This window comes from Phalacrocorax aristotelis, chromosome 4 (genome assembly GCF_949628215.1).
Source record: "Phalacrocorax aristotelis chromosome 4, bGulAri2.1, whole genome shotgun sequence".
In the NCBI taxonomy this organism is placed as follows: Eukaryota; Metazoa; Chordata; class Aves; order Suliformes; family Phalacrocoracidae; genus Phalacrocorax; species Phalacrocorax aristotelis.
The window spans coordinates 72,189,926-72,203,050 of record NC_134279.1 but is presented as its reverse complement, the minus strand read 5'-3'; the positions used below and the strand labels follow the sequence as shown (position 1 = coordinate 72,203,050).

At 41.2% G+C, this 13,125-nt stretch overlaps 1 protein-coding gene across 9 annotated transcripts in view; it reads left to right on the top strand.

Moving 5' to 3' along the window:
- ABLIM2 (actin binding LIM protein family member 2) overlaps nucleotides 1-13,125 on the top strand; it is a 149,814-nt gene that overhangs the window by 78,807 nt on the left and 57,882 nt on the right. The window contains exon 1 of one of the 9 annotated variants that reach the window (XM_075091948.1): nucleotides 1,950-2,035. The exons of the other annotated variants lie outside the window; for them this stretch is intronic. The gene's annotated coding sequence lies outside the window, so the exon portion shown is untranslated. Of the gene's footprint in view, nucleotides 1-1,949; nucleotides 2,036-13,125 lie in introns of those variants that run through there. 9 annotated transcript variants of the gene reach the window in all.

Below are 13,125 nucleotides of genomic sequence, written 5' to 3'. Positions count from 1 at the left end.
GTAATTGCCATTTTCCTAAAAATATACTATATTTTGCATGATAATTCAGAGCCTGATACAAACCCTTTTCAATCAAGAAAACATTTTCCATTTGTTTCATGATCTTTAATCGGTCTTCTAGCTGTGCTTTGCTTGGAGGAGGCAGAGGAGGGTTGCCTGCCTCCCGGTCCTTCCCACATGGCAAGCTGCGCAGAGGCTCAGAAGGCTGTTGAGGTGTGTGGAGGAGCTGTGTGACAGCCAGTGACTCTTCTTGGTCCCTTCCTGGGAACACGCCTGGGTTTCCTTAACATCTGGTATTTAGAAACTCAATTCCAGCAAACTCTATCTGTAGGTGGTCTCTGTGTAGTTATTAATTCTGCTGATACAGATTGTTTTTTAGCTTTTTTGATATTCTCCCCTTTAATTGATGAACTCTAAGGAGAATTTTGGAGAACAGTCTTTGTTCTTCCCAACTTTTGTTTTACAAAACTGAATGAGCCAAATTCTCTGCTCATAAAGTCAGCTCCAGGCTGTTCTGGTGATGCTGGTGGACCATCTTACCATCTGTTGCCAGCTGGAACCACCTTCTGTCAGCATGGATGGACATTGTACTCAAGATGATGCCTCACCAGTACCTTGTGCAGTGATAGTAACCCTTTCCACTGTTTCTAAAGAAAGTACTTTCCCTACTATATCTCACACTGAGTGTGGTTTGGTTTTTTTTTCTTTCCTGTGGCTGCATTGACAGCCTGTAGCAAGAGACAACTTGGCAGGGGGATTTCTCTTCATCTGCTGGTACAATTAATGATGTTGTTAGAGGAAGCCTTCATATCCAAAGGCAACCTCCTCTTGATGGCAAATGCGGTATAGGCTGTGAGGCAATTAGGAGTGATTGCTTGGATAGGCAACTGCAGCCAGTGGTGGCCCGGCTTAGTTGCCTCTTAGCAGGCCTCCACGACCAGCTGTACCGGTAGCTGATGAACAAACTGGATCTCCACTGCCACTAGCTGGTGTTTTGAATTTCATGTGAATACAAGTTGACATTGTAGCATGTTGGGAATTATACTTTTAGAAAGGTCTCTTGGGGCGTATTTATGTGCAACCCAACTGCTTCTGTAAGCACTGAGGGGTATTTTCAGCATTTGACTAGACTTCTGTCTACAACCGTCCTGTGACTTACAGCTAAACGGTTGTGGTGTAAATGTGGTCCTACAAGTGCTGGGGAAAATGGCTGTATCGCTTACTATCGATTACTAAACGAAAAGATGGGTCCAACTGCTCTATCTGACAGCCTAACATGCAGCACGGCACTCAGTATATGTGGGGGAAGAAACGGTTTTCTGGTTTACATGCATGTGTAAATGTCTAGAAAAGCATAATCAATATATATTTTTAAAATCTATTAATCATAACTGTACATTACTTTGAAATAAGGGAATAAATGCAGGCACTAGACCGGAATGAGACTAGAAATGTCAATGATTTATATGTCAATTAAATGCCTCTTATACCTCAGTGACTTATTAAAACATGAATCTTACTTTTTTTATTTTTTTTAGTTTGTTTTTTTGCTTTGACCTAGGGTTGAGCTGCTTTTGTCTGCAGCCACATCTACTTTGTAAATCAATTGCCTTTCTCTTTGCAAAACTCTCGGTATAGCAAAGAGACGAGACTAATTCTTTATAGCAGGGTGTACAAATTTCTGCCTGCAGTGTGGAAGAATGGTTCATTCTGAAATGTCTGTTACCCTGCTGTTTCGCTAACAACAAAACCTAGTGATGCGTGAAAGGTACTTGAGCAGCTTATAATATAGGCATTAATACTGAAACGTGCAATAAAAGCGTCTCCGTCTATACGAAGGAAGGGTTTCCAGTAGCATGGGCAGCCTTGCGAAGGCTGTCGGAGCAGCAGAAGGATCCAGGTGTCAGTACTAATCTTCAGTTAGAAACTGCTCTCTACGCCAGTTTTCTCCCATCGCAAGAGAAGATGGAAAACTGTTGGAAAAGATACATCTAAATAAATCAGCGTTAGCTCTTGCAAAAGGAAACCAACTAAGGTAGGAAACATTAACTAGCTCTTTCAATGCATAGTGTTTGCAGAGATGCAAGGCATTTTGCAGCTTGGGAACAGCCTCTGTTTTGGTGCCACTTGCATTTGTCTGAGGCTGGTGGTTTGCAAAGGCAGGTTAATCATCAGTGCATAGTATCTGAACTTGGCTGGGTTAGTGTTCATTGACAGTTGACTTAGACTTTCTGCTTTAAAACAGGCATCATTAAAAATACTGTCAACAAGCATGTAAATAGAAATACAAATGTCTTGATCTTAGATTTTAGCTTTTTCTGTAGCCCAACTGTATTGTTTTAGAGACATCCACCTTATGTTTCTCCCACCCTCATCTTTTTCCTTTTTCAACCCCCTCTTCTCTCCAGAAAGGGATACAGAGCTACACCTATCCATATTTATTATCTGTACTGTTAAAAACTCAGAATTGTTGACGTGTCAAGAAAAAACAGTACATATTAAAAGGAACTGATTGCATAATTTTTACCCTGTAAATCAGTTTTTAGGTTTATTGAGGAGGAGCACTGGGTAGCATTTGGTGATAGCTTAAGCCTGCTACATTTTTACCAAAGTAAGGGATTCTGAAAACAATCAAAAGAAAAGTTCAGAATTTGGGGGAAACTGGTTGATAGAGAAGAAAGAATGCCTATTTCAGGTTTTGTGGGTTTTTTCAGTTGCTTGCTTGCTTTTCTTTTGAGGATTTCTTTCATATGTATGGAAGAAGTCCCTGGTAGTCCACCTGCGCATTTGTGCCTATGTGGATTTGTATGTGTTAGAGGTTTAGTGCATAGTTTGACTCCTGAGTCTGGCAGACAGACTGCCTTTTCCCATTATACACAAATGTAATACCAGTCAACTATCTTGAACTGTCTTAACTGATGAATTAAAGCATCACAGCAGTGATTCCAGCAGTCACCTTGGTACCTTCTGAGCCTCAGACACAAACAGCATATAGTATGGCAGTTAGAACGCCTTTCTAAGTGGTCTGTTGCTGTGGTGATGCACTATTATCTAGTACTATTTGCTGGCATTTGAATAATTTGACAACGTGAATTGTTGTGCTTTTTGGATGTTGTCTTTTCCTCATCCTATTACTTTGCATAATTCCTTTCATTTCTGGTGTCTTCTGACTCCTGCCCCAGGCATGCAGCGGTCGGCCAGACCACTGCTCTGCAGTGCCTGTACCTCCCCAAGATCCAGCCAGCAGCACAAGCGCCTCCCTCCAGCTCTCTCCTGTAACCATGACAGTGGTGTAGCAGTAAGTGCACTTAGTGACAATTGGCTTTGTTGATAAAGTGTCTGTAGGATGCTCCTACCCATGTGACAGCAGCTCAGTGTGTCTGCTAATAGCAGGAAAGCAACCTGTGTGACTCGGTTTTTGTATCTTTAAGATTTTTCAACCTGCATAACTTCAGCATTTTTTGCAGTGCTTCAAATTTATTTTTTCGCCCCAAAGTAAGAACTTCTGAATGGTACCTTGAACTGGAAATGTGTGGATGAGTCTGAAAATAGCAACTCCCTACTTCCAGGAATGATTATTAATGTCAGTTCTGCATATGACAGCAGCATTTCCACTCCCAGCTAAATGTGGGGATCCAAAATATCAGTCCTTATTCAGGCACAGAATGAGAGACAGCTTCTGTCCTGAAATGCTTGCAGCCTGGATCACCACGACCAATGTGAAAAGGGCTGTGCTGGCTTCACCTGATAAATCATGCTGCCTCTCCAGGGCTGTTCGGTGTTGGCTGCAGCTTCATTCTTCCCATCTGAAATGGGTGGCCTAAAACCACAGCTGCAAAGTTGAAAAGGAAGGGAAATATGTCTGCAAGTCATCTTTCTCCTTCTTCACTCCCTCTCCCCATCAAGGGATGGCAGAAGTGAGAGCCAGCTGCAGCTCGTCGCGGCCTGTAGTGGGTTTTAAGGAGTGGGAGAGGAAAATGGAAAAGAAATGGAGGAGGTTGTTGAGCAAATGGAAAACAGAAGCCTCTTCCAGTCTCAGTGGGTGGCAAGAAAAATTTGCAAAGCTGAGAAGAAAAAGACAAAAGGGGCAGGTCACTCATTGCATAACAAAAGCAACTGAGTGCAAAATCAGTGATTTTAGGCATGGCGGACCATTTTGGTTTACAAGATTGTGTACCAAATTCTGCAGGAAAAATGCACTATTGTCCTTTTCCAGCTTCTGCCTGACTGTGGCAGGGCTGAATTTACTCCTGAGTCAGAACTTGTTTGCAGATGTCACAGAATGAGATTACAGTTATAATAGTGCTGATTTTTCTTTCAAGTCTTTCTTTTTCTTAATTATTCCCTTTAGGTTTTTTAATTATTTTTTTATTTCTGCCACAAATGTTAGAAACATCTCCTTCTGAGAGTCCAGTATATAGTAAGTTACTATCATTCTGAAATAAATGTTCCCGTTGGTACATTCGATCTGCACTTTATACCTGGAAGAATAGAGTGTGTGGGAGGCAGTAAAAATGACTCAAATGTGGGTGGGAAGTCTCAAGGCTCTGCGAAGTACAGTGCGATGAGCCAGAACCAAGACAATATGGAATAACTGTACATGTGAGACAGCTAAAGCTGTAAGTAATGCTGCAGGTGCATGTATTGAACATTTCACATGACTGTTTCTTGGCATCTAGTGGGTTGATAAATGAATCCAGCAAGGAGAAGATGAGAAGGATTGATTCAAAACATTACGCTACTTTTACGCTGGTGTAAACCCCATTGAAAATGGTTCATTTGCCCTGGCACACTGCTGAAGTGACTCAGTGGTGAGTCAGGTCCACTGTGACTAAGAGAATTAGTAAGAGTTTTCCTCCACATAATTCTCTTTGTCTCCTGGCTCTAACACTTTTCTCCCCTCAGCACTGTTGTATAATACAAGCAATAGATATTTTGCCAAATACCTCTGCCTTGGTAGTTGCCTGTCCCTTCATACCCAGTAGATGACATGACAGCTGTTTACGAACTTAAGCAGTGTTGTATACAACTGTTACTGAGTAATCCTTTCATTACTTCTGTAGCATATGCAAAACTCTGGATTTGCTATAAATGTGAATGGAGATTTTATGTGGTTACACTTAAAGCTGGTAACTGAGCACAGTCTTCTACTCCAAGCAGCAAAGGTTATCATCACTGTATTTTGAAAATACCCCAAAGAATCCAGTTTATGGAGCAAGCATAGTTCACATAACAAATATGCCACTACGTGGATGCAGTGGCAGACTTACGAGTGTGTGGCCTTTGCACAACGCTTGATGGTGCCATGCTGTGCACCTTCTCCAGGGCACTCTTGAGATAAAGACAGAAGGACAAACACCTGGGCCCTAGATTTTACACAGCCTTTAGGATTAAACCCACATCACACAATGTCATGTTGAAGTGCTATATTACCTGTTATATTACCAGGTGGAAATAAGCAAGAACAGCCCCTGATTTCAGCCTGGTAGGTGGAATAAGTTGATAGGAAGACTTTCTGAGCCACTTTTTTGCTGTTAGCTCAGAGTGTTTTAAAATAATAACTAATCTAGTTCTGGGAGCAGGAACTAGAATCGTAGCTCAGCCAAAGGCAGAGAACTGCATTTACTTACATAAATAGTGAATTTGCCTCCATAAATCAGTGCAGTGACTGGTTGAGAAATGGTGTATCTCGTTCAAAAACTTTATTAAATTTCATAAAGATAAATATTTGGAGTTCCTTTTCATACCTGTATTTCATTATCAGTTTCCTGTATGTTTCTGCTGCCTAAGAATAGTTCATTCACGTAATAGTTTAATACCCTGGTAAAAATGGTCATTTGGGGAATGAATGAGGAAGTACAAACAGGATCAATTAAATATTGACTGAAGGAGTTCAGTTGTTTTCCACCTTTTTTGATTTGCATACGCTGAAAAAATTTCCCAGTGAAGGTACGTACTCCTCGATGTTGCACTGAAAATGATGGATAATGGACTTCCCTTACACAGTGTTATGATGTTTTTCTCCTCAGATCTACTCATGAATCTGCAGACATAAGCTGAAAGCTGTAAAGGGATTCATTTATCAATGAGTTATTTCTAGATTTTATGTTCTGTTTCAGTATAATGTATGTCAAGCACATCTTGATTTATTTTGATGTCTCATATTCAATTATAAGTGCTTGGAGATGCATATGGGATATCTGGGGTCCTGGTGGGCAGTCGGCTAGACCTGAGAGCAGTTTCAACAGGAGCACAACCAGTAGATTGAAGATAATCCCTTTTACTGAGCATTTGCAAGACCACATGTAAGATACTGCATCTGGCTTTGTGCCCTCCCATACCAAAAGACGCTGATTAACTGAAGCTAAATTCAGTGGAGGGCTACCATGATAGCTGAGGGGCTGGAGCACACCTTCTGTGAGGAGATACTCAGGGAGTTTGCCTTGTCCAGCCTGGAAAAGGGGGACCTAGTAGCAGCATTGCCATACCTACAAGGAGGCCTTCAAGGGCATGGAAACAAGCTCCTTCCTGAGGTGCATATGGTGGGAGAGCAGGAGACAACTATCATAAATTGAAAGAAGGGAAGTTCTCACTGGATTAAAAAAAAAATAAAAAATCATCACTGTAAGGGTAACTAAGCACTGGAGCAGTCTGCCCAGATGTTGTGCAGTCTCCATCATCAGAGGTTTTCAGTGTCTGACTGGACAAATACCTGAGCAGACTGGTCTGAACTGAGCATCAGCCCTGAGCAGGACGTTGGATTAGATGACTTCCTGAGCTCGTTTCCAGCCTGAATTATTCTAACATTCTGTGGTGCATTTGCACACTTCCTGACTTTAAACTGAATTTTATTTCTACTATTATCTGTATTACGAACTGCACCTGAAGAAATCTCAGTGCCCTTTAATGAATGAATGTGAATGTCCATGTGAATGAAGATTATTCAGGACATGGAGACAAAGTATAGAGAAGAGAATAATTTATTTTCTAATTGACATTTTAAACTTCTGCCCATCACTACAGTACCTAAGTATTTTTTCCCTTCCCATCCCAAACAAATAGTGACTCTCTTCCTCTTAAAAAGATAGCAGCAGACAAATCATATGTCTTTAATAAGAGCTTTAGTCCTTCATTGCAGGGTGAGAAGCTGCCTGTGGAAGGGCTTATTGATTGCCATTGCTTTTATGCTTAATTCTGTTTCCCTTCGCTTGAACAGGTGGTTGTCTGGTGATGACCCAACTCTCCAACAAGTTTGTTCCACATGAAAAGCTTTTAACTAAGAGTGCTTTATACCAGTCCTCTATTGGCTTTGTTTCTGGGTCATGCAACTGCACCATGCCTTGGCATGCCAGCAGGCTCAGTGTTTTGTAGGCTGACTTGATTGTCTTTGTTCAGGATAGGATACAGTTAGGACTTCATCTGGAGATTTTTAGGGTATGAGGATGGCAGAATTTGGACCTAGCTCAATAGATAACACCCAGTGGTAATAACACACTGTTAGAGCAACCTGTTATACCCTTAAAATGGAAAATATTCTTTGATATGATTGAATCATTGTAGCAGTCTAACCTTTCCTCACTTCCACAAATTCTTTACTCCCAGCAGTAAAAAATGTTTGTTACCACTGTGCATTTGATAATGAGATAGATTTGTTGTTGTTGTTGTTCAGAAAAAAGTTTATTGAAAAATTCTCATTCTCAGGAAAGGAACTAAATAGTTACAAGTTTATTTAACACATTAAATGATTTTCTCTATTTTCTTTCCTCTAAATTGGAGAGGTGTGGATTTGATGGGTGGGCTTTTCAGTGGATGAGGAATCATTTGGATGGTCGCATCCAGAGGGTGGTGGTCAACAGCTCAATGTCCAGATGGAGTTCAGTGTCCCTCAGGGACCTGTACTAGGACCAGTACTGTATCTTCATCAGTGACACAGCCAGTGGGATCAAGAGCACCCTCAGCAAGTTTGCAGATGACACTAGCGTGAGTAGTGCGATTGACACACATGAGGGACAGGATGCCATCCAGAGGGACATGGACAAGCTTGAGAAGTGGGCCCATGAGAACCTCATGAGGTTCAGCAAGGCCAAGTGCAGGGTCCTGCACCTGGGTTGGGGCAACTCCTAATATCAGTACAGGCTGGGGGATGAAGGGGTTGAGAGCAGCCCTGCAGAGAAGGACTTAGGGGTTCTGGTGGATGAAAAGCTGGGCATGCGCCAACAATGTGTGCTTGCAGCCCAGAAAGCCAACTGTATCCTGGGCTGCATCAAAAGCAGCGTGGCCAGCAGGTTGAAGGAGATGATTCTGCCCCTCTGCTCTGCTCTGGTGAGACCCCACCTGTCCAGCTCTGGAGCCCTCAGCACAGGAAAGACATGGACCTGTTGGAGCGGGCTCAGAGGAGGCCACAAAAATGATCCGAGGGCTGGAGCACCTCTCCTATGAAGAATGGCTGAGAGAGTTGGGGTTGTTCAGTCTGGAGAAGAGAAGGCTCCAGGGAGACCTTGTTGTGGCCTTTCAGTACTTAAAGGGGGCTTATAAGATGATGGGGACAAACTTTGGCAGAGCCTGTTGCAATAGGACAAGGGATACTGGTTTTAAAGTAAAAGAGGGTAGATTCAGACTAGATAGAAGGAAGAAATTTTTTACAGTGAGTGTGGTGAAACACAGGCACAGGCTGCCCAGAGAGGTGGTCAATGTCCCATCCCTGGAAACATTCAAGGTCAGGCAGGACAAGGCTCTGAGCAACTTGATGTAGTTGAAGATGTCCCTGCTCACTGCAGGGGGGTTGGACTGGATGACCTTTAAAGGTCCCTTCCAACCCAAACTATTTTATGATTTACTAGCTACTTAGTAATGCACTGAGGTAAAATGTACTTAGACTTCACTGGTGAGAGAATCAGTCTTGAGTCTTCTTTCTAGGACTTGTCTCATGCTTCAATCCCTCATGTCTCAACCCATAAGCAGTTGTTGCTCATCAACTGCCATAAAAAAATGACATCAATCACATTTCTAGCAACAGCATGGGAGGCCGGACAAGCAATGTCATTGTGATAGAGTTACAATTATTATACTTACCATCTTTTGTATATTTTACCACTTCATCAGTTATGGCAGCCATAGCCATAGAATAAGCAGAGGTTTTCACTGAGCTGTCTACAATAATGTAGAATCTTTTTCCTGAGTGATGACAGCTAATTTAAAATGCAACCTAACTAATTAATATTATTCCTTCCGGTATGAATTACTCCGGTTTTGCTAGTGCTGCATGTTTTCCAGGCCTGGTGTTCATGCTGCTCTGCAGACCTTAAGGCAACAGCCCTTACTGTCTCCATATTGTGCTTTAAATGATGTAATTCACATTTATCACATCAGGTTCATTCTTCTTTTATCTAGTTCAAGCTCTGAAGTTTTGAGAAATGAGAAAAGGTGCTTGTGTGTACTTTGTTACAGAGCTTTCTGGTCCTGTTTTATGTGAAGCATGGGTTTACTTGTCGATGTGCTGTGGGGCAGGTAGCAACGCTACGGTGCCCCCCATGCCTAAGGCAGGGAGTGTTGGGGCTCACCAGCTCTCCTGGGAGAACGTTCCTCATGTTGACCCAGCCCAGAAGGCTCTGCCTGCTGCATAGAGGTTTACCATTCAAAGCAGACCCTCATACCTGAACGGAGGGAACTAATAGATGATACTTTGTCTCAGAGTGTTAAGGACTCTTTTGCCTCTACCTTTAAATTGCACAGCAAGATTCTGACATGGTGATTTTGGAAAACTGGTGTAGTCACTTGAAGAGAAATAAACTGTTAGTAGTGTACTGTGTTCCTAAGGACATGCTTTGCTATTTGCTGTTCAGATTTGAGGAAATCTCAGTTGAGAAATAATCTTTAAATTGATCTCCATAATAATACTGTCTTCACATCTGGATGTCTGGGCACACAGACCTGGTGCAGTCTTGAAGCAAATGTAGGATATTGAGAAGGTATCTTACAGTCTACCACTTGAACCATAAGAGATCTCTGAGATGGATGGTGCTTCTTCTTTGCTCTGTGTGTGTTGATATTTTTTAAACACTGAGGCAACAATCTGTCAAACTAAGCTTTCAAGCTGTGCAAAGAAGTAACCATATGGTTAGGAGTTTGTTTGCTGCAGTAAATTCCCTCACATCAATATAACCAAGAAAAGAAAAAATAACAAGGCCATCATTACAACTAAGCTAAAAACAAAACAGTTGCTGCATTAAGCTTATAGAATTTCTGGGTTCTGCTGGAGCCGATTGTTCATCTCTGAGATAAAGCCTCTGAAATAGTCTGAAGAGAGAGGAGAGAGAGGCACTAATGAAAGCCTCCTTGGCCTGTACCCAAATAGGGTTATAGTTTGCATTCAGACCCAACACACCCAGGTCTGAATATAATTTATGGTATCTCATCAGGCTAACTGCATAAACCTATCAGGGAGTATTATTAGTTAATTCCTGAAAGAAAGGTGGTGTGGTCTGTTTTAATACTTACCACGATGAAGAGTGTCTGCCATGTCTTGTCTTCTGTGCTTTGGTTAGAAGAGGGACATCATTACAAAAATTTTAAAAGGGGGAACAAAAAAGACTGTCAGCAGTTAGGGTTATGAAGAGTTTGAGTATGTCCCATTTTATTTCAGAGGTAGTTATTCAAAATCCTTGGAGTTACACTCATGTAAGCATCAAAAAAAAGGATCACTACACCTTTTCCCCTGTTTTTTCTGTTATAATTGTATGTAAGTTATAAAAAGAGGTCTCTCTGTGCCATTCTACAGCTAGTTGATATTACTTACTCTACAGAATGAGTTTAAATTATCTATTTAGTTGTGCTGTTAAATTTAGGGGAATAGATTTTATTCTGTGATGCATCCAGGTTATCTGAGAACATGTTCAGACAGTTTATTTTAGCAAAGGAGTAATTGAATTCCCCTAGAGAGTGTTAGCCTGGGAATTTTATCAGCTGTGCTAAATCAATTAAATTATTGAGGCTATGTGTTGTATTAGCAATGCTTGTGCAGTACAAATCTTCCAAAGGAAATTATATTTCTTTTCAGCTTGATGTTTCAAATTCAAGTTTATCTCATGATAGTTAAATAACCTTCTGTTCTTAAACACCTGCACTCAGTCAAGCAACTTTAAACGTGAGGTTTAAATCTGGTACTGATACTTCAAAGTCTGTTACTTTAAAGTGTTGGCACAGGTAGTAGTGACCATCTTCCAAGTCTAAAGTTGCAGAAATCACCCAGGAATCTGCACAAATGACACCATAAAAAGAAGAGTGAAGTGGAACAAAGCTGTTTTCAAAATGGCAATTCTGATGTGATGCATTGCTCCTCCTTATTGCTGATGTAAAATACAGCAACAGATTTTCAGAGGTGAACCATGTTAACACTATTAAAGTAAAACGACAGATTCTTTAACCTAAATTTATTGCACTCCCGTATTTGATATTATGAATGGTAAAATAGCCCCCAGACAGAGAATATGTCCTTTAGTATAAATACCTCTGAAGGCTTCAACATTCAGTTAAAGAGTAAGACAATTCATCCCTGAAGTAACAGTGTTAAATTTCTAGACTAAGAGAAGGAGAATTTACAGTGCAGTGCTGCGAGAGCATATTTGCATGCTGAAGACAGTGGGGCAATACTTGATAGTAATATCTTAAAGGTACACTCTATGCCCTTTCAAGCTTTTCCAGATAAACAGGTTATGAGACATTCTACATGGACCAAAATTTCCTTATTTTTAACTCCAGGAGAGCTTCTACTGATGTCAGACTTAGCTTAACTTTAGGTTAAACTTAGTTTAACTTAGCTCTAAGCTGTAAAGTTACTTGGTCTCCTGGCTTTTGTTCATAACTGAAGTGGCATTGACCATAAGTCACTTAAACCATAGGGCATTCTGGCTATCACAGAAGAGTGTGGGGTGAAAGAGAAGGAAGGAGATGCCAAGATTTGGCTTTCAGCTCTGTAGGGGTTTTGAAGAGTGAGAAGCGCTAAGAGCAAGTGCAAGAGCTGGCTTTGGGCTGTTGAACTCTGTTTTGTGAGTGTCATCTAAAAGATTGGGTAGGGGTGCAGTTTGGAGGGACTGGCTCACGTCATTCACTCAGAAAAGCACAACTCCCTGAATGCTATTTTTGTCAAGCCAACATTGCCTGTGGTGTTGCTGTCCCTGCCTGGGGGAACCAGAGCTAAGAAGTTTGCCCATAGTTGGCCATGGAGTTGAATTTTGGCTAAGCTATCAAAATTGAGTCCTGCGTAAATCCTGTGATCTGCGAATTTTGGCTCCACTGTCGGATAGTCATTTGAGGTTAACTTCACCTTTGTCAAGTGTTACACATTGGTATTCTGACATAGACAAGCCCTTGCTCCTTTTAGCAGGTAGATGTCTCCTCTTGAAAAACACACTGAGGTCAATGGTGAAACAGTTTAAATTAATGGGTAATTGGAAATTTAAATTTATGAAAATTGATGAGTTACTAAGCTGTTCTGAGCAAATTTAGGTCTCAGTCCTGTTCTCATTCCAATCAGTAAAAATGGTGGTACAAAATTATAAGGATTAATCTCGGAACAGTTGGCAAAGCTCCTGGCTTGTCTAGGTGAGGGATTTAGTATACAGTACCCAAAAGTGGCAGCTCTGAACTTAGTCCTACAGGTATGCCACACACAGGGAAACCCTTTAGTATGTTACCTGTAAGCCGCTTTCAAAGCAGATACAAACATTTTTTGAACAAGATGGTTCTTGCTGTGCATTAAGAGTATATGCTCAATGGAATCATGAAGAACATAGCGAGAATTGCAAGTGCATGCTGAAGGTTATGACCTCCCAACTTCGTTCCGCGGGTGAGTCCTATGCTACCTTGCACTTGGTGCACAGTATGGTTGTCTACAGGGAAAATGTGTTCGCTGTGTAGAATTGTTTCGATTCTGTAAATTCAGAGACTTAACTATTGGACGTTAATTTTTTTTTGTGTAGGCAAGACCCTAATTACATTTTAAGTCATGAATTGTCTATAGTCAAAAATAAGCATTGTGTTTGTAGGAGATTGTTGAGCTAACTGCCATTAACTAATTTATTCTGAATAGTCATATTCTAGAGGATGAAAGAAAAACTCCTCGTAGTG